Source organism: Cicer arietinum, chromosome 6 (assembly GCF_000331145.2).
Source record: "Cicer arietinum cultivar CDC Frontier isolate Library 1 chromosome 6, Cicar.CDCFrontier_v2.0, whole genome shotgun sequence".
Lineage (NCBI taxonomy): Eukaryota > Viridiplantae > Streptophyta > Magnoliopsida > Fabales > Fabaceae > Cicer > Cicer arietinum.
The window spans coordinates 7626904-7631286 of NC_021165.2; the positions used below are offsets into that span (position 1 = coordinate 7626904).

At 24.2% G+C, this 4383-nt stretch overlaps 1 long non-coding RNA gene across 1 annotated transcript; it reads right to left on the reverse strand.

Moving 5' to 3' along the window:
• Positions 1–1457: 1457 nt before the first annotated feature.
• Positions 1458–3945, reverse strand: LOC101495685 (uncharacterized). Its single transcript, XR_012163518.1, has 2 exons — positions 3420–3945; positions 1458–1840 (listed from the first exon to the last, which is right to left on the reverse strand). It is a non-coding gene; the product is annotated as an uncharacterized lncRNA (long non-coding RNA).
• Positions 3946–4383: the final 438 nt, after the last annotated feature.

A 4383-nucleotide genomic window follows, 5' to 3' on the forward strand; every position in this document is an offset into this window, starting at 1 on the left:
ATTTGCATGATCGATTTCCGATACTTCTTTCCTTTCAGAAAATGAGAAAGTATCGGCACTACTGTTAGTACTACTTTAATCCCTCTCAAATCAAATTACAATATTATTATAAATATTTTTTGTATAAATTATTACTCATTACGACCAATAAATTAATTTATTAAGAATACAATAAAATCAAATGAGAGACATTTTTCAAATACTATTGTTAAATAAAAGAGAGATATTTAATATCTAGTAATGTGTCGGTTCAAGCAATAGAAGTAGAATTTGTTTATAATTTATTCTAGATATGAAGTAAGAAGCAGTGTTCGTAACGGATTTTATCTACATGTATAGATATTTTTGTCATAACTATCCACAACCACAACGCTTCGAGCAATGAATGAGTTTCTTAACTTAAAAATAGAAACATCCTTATCTTATCCATAACTATTACTTCCTCCCTCCTAAAATAAATGTTACAATGTAAAATATATTTGTCTTATCAATTTTATATTTTTAATATCACTTTAATAACTTTATTTTAATTGTATTATTTATTAATATAATTTATATATTTTTTAAATTATTATTTTTTATTTATCCATACTAGAATACACCAACAAACAATAAGGCTAAATTAGTAAATTACCATTATTTTTCTTTTATTTATTATATTTTTATTTTCTTAGTTTATATGAACCGGTCAAATACGACAAATATTTTGAGACATTGGAAATAATTTATATAACTATTATTTGGTAATTAATGTCTTGATTTAAGAGGATAGTTGAACTCATGACTTCTTTGTCATTTCAACTTCTCTAAACCTTCAAACAATCCAATGACTCACTTATCAAATAAAATGAGAGAGTGAGTTAAATCTTGATCACATTACGAACTATGATTAAGAGTTATTTAAGTGGCACATGATTATTTAAAAATTTTAATTTTTCTTTTAATTTTAACCATCATGTATAGTTGTGTAGTCAAAATTTAACTTTCTCGCACTTTCTTTGTAATTTTTAGCTTATTTGATATGTTGTTATGTATTTTACGCCTACTAAATTTGGTAGAATTATCGAAGAATTGTCACATAAATACAACTTAAATGGTGGCTTCATAAACATATGATTTGTTGGAGTAATGTTTGAATTTAGAAAATTCTTCTTTTCGTGTATTTAATGTATATGATTTTTGCCAATTAAAAACTAATACATTTCACAATAAGTAATTAATGAAAGGTTCAAAAGATCATCATATTAAATTAAAAACAACCATACAAGTAAATTAATTCAACATCATACTATCAATTAGAATCTTAAGAAATTAAATTTCTCATCATAAATGAGTTATCTATCTATATAGAGATATCTCCATTTCTAGTAATGAAGAATTCTCATACAAACTTTTTTAGTGTATAGCGACTTATATATTAAAAACAGTGACAACATGTATTGAGAAGATAATAAAACTAATTAAAAGATGATGAATATGACATTTTGTCTTTCCTTCCAATTTTTCACAATAATATTAAAATAAAAAGATCTCTCAATTTTTATGGTATTGCATGTGGCGGTGGACACTAGCCACTAGTCACATTAGAAAAGTTATGGAGACCCCTGAGATTGTCGCAACCAATAAATTGAGGTATCACTTTTTCATGCATCAAATTCTTCAACTGCTTTCACCTACATCATTATCATTCTATTAATATTAAGGAGAAGGGTCTTCATGGAATATCCATGTAGTAGCTAGCTGGACCAAGTCACCTCTTTCAGATACCCAATCTTTTTATTTTTCTCACCACATCTTATCTTATCTACGAAACTGGATTTAATTACTACACTCCATTTTCCTGCATTAAATGCAACTAAGGATATAATTAAATAGTCCATAAAAAAGTAAAATTTAATTTAATTTTATAATTTAAAATATTAAATTTAAATATGAACTATCTGGTAAACATCAAACAATTATTAATGTTCAATTGTATAAATGTAACAGATTTTGACTATTACAATTCTGGTCTTATCTATAAGTAGTAATCTTTTGATATTTTCAATGCGGACTCCAAAAATCAAACTTGTACCGTTTCCAAAATTTACTAAGAGATATCATTCCATCACTGCAGTTTGAACAGAAATTCAAATGATAATCATATACCATATTAATTGTTTGGGGAAGAAAAGTATTTCTAAAATTGTTTGATTGCAAAATGTAAACTAGTATATAAAATTCATAAGTACAATCAGAGAACTACTCATTTTTATAATTTTGTAATCTATAGCTTTAGTATTCATCATGGTTTAACAATAACTAATTTCAATAAGATTGTCGGCATATAAAGGTGAATTTTCCCATTTCAATAAGATTGTCGGCATGTACACAAGTCTGAATTCAAATCTATCTCACTTATATAAAGTGCTAAACCTTTTAACCATTCATACCAAATACATACTAGCTCTCTCAATAATTGTAACTCTAGTATTAAATTATTCACTCAGTCTCATAATAAATAATTATAGTTTTAAATTAAATATTATTTATAATTTTTAATATAATTTTAATTATTATTTTTATATTATTCTTTAATGATTACCATATTATACTTTATATTAATAATAATAAAAAATACATTAATAATTAAGATAAATAATTTAATAAAATAACATATTTCTTTTGTTTTAATTGTTACATTTTTTAATATTTATACAAAAAATTTAAATGACACTAAAGTACATACTAAATACATTATTTATTATTATTATTATTATTATTATTATTATTATTATTATTACTATTTAATATACCTCTTATTAATACTATTTATTTTGTATTTAAAGATGAAGAATTAAACTTTAATACATATATACATAATAATATATTTTAGGAATATTCATACACAAAATAAAAATAGATACTCTACTAATTTTTCTTCAATATACTCAAAAACAACAAAATTTGGGATTATGATACAAAGTTAATAATATTAGTTAACACTTATAATTACATCAAAATATTTACCACACTATACAAGAGAACAACAAAATTTAGAAACTTACATTGTACAACTCTGATCTACTATAAAAGACTAAAATTTAAATTATGCTGAGGGATGCATCAACATTCTTATGAGGAATCCCAAAAAGAGAAAGAAAAGAAAAGAAAAAAACATACAAGGCTCTATCTACATCCAAGAAACTTAATTGGTCTAAATTATTTATCATTATTTCTAAAAATTATTTCAATTACGATTCGAACTCATATTCCTTCGAACAAACTCGAACATAATTACTTGGTTTAAAATATTTATCATCTAATTTCATACAATATTCTTTACATAATAATAATGATAGAGTCTATAAAAAAGTACTACCACCCCTTAATTCATATAACAAAGCCATAAACTGATCACCCGTCTCATGAAATTCTACCTGATTTTGAAGCAAACAATACTTTGAAGCAACATCATCTGGCAAAACATTGTTCCTACAAAGAGGACAAGTAGCACAATAATATTGATCTTGCAAAAACCACTTGTCCAAACAATCCTTATGAAATGTGTGTTCACAATTCAAGTTCCTCACAATGTCCCCTTCTTCAAAATCAGATAAACATACCCTACAATCTATGTGTTGTTTCTTCAACCTTCTTGTGTAGTGAATTGTGGGGTTCCTCTCTTCAATGAAATTGAGGTATTGGGTAGTGGAAATTTGATGTTTATTTGACTTTAGGTAGTAAATGAAAACATAAAATTCTATTAGAAAATATGTAAATAGGACTATTGTTTTTACATAAAGATGATATAAGAGCTCAGAGAGAATTGTCATTTTCTTTTGCTATGCTAGTGGATTTTCTGATGTACTATTTTATTTTTCTTGCTTTATATAACAAAAATAGTAAATGCAGGCTGGTTAGGTGCACTTTAATATAACCTTGTGGGGAAGGTTTTTTTTTGTTTGCACCGCAAAAGTAAATTATTTTGACGCACTTATTAAATCATATCTCTCCATAAATATTTATTGAGATGTGTGAATTTAATATATTTCATTTAAAATTTAAATTCATTTTTATTAATTAAATTTTATTTATGAATAAGAACAGAAGGAATATAATAAAGTGACCTCATTGTAGATTGTGGTTTAGTAAATGATTTTTTTTAGAATGCATATAGTCATTAATTTTTTTTTAATTGTTAAACATTTACAAAAGAAATCCTTTGTGATTTTTTTAAATTCAAATAATCCATCTAAAATAATATTTTTTAACTATAATTAAAAATAAAATTAAATATTTTTTAATTCTTGTATGATAAATATATTTTGATTATGATCCTTATAAAAAAATATTTGGATTACCACTATCATACGTCATTTGTCATAATTAAATTATGTCCAT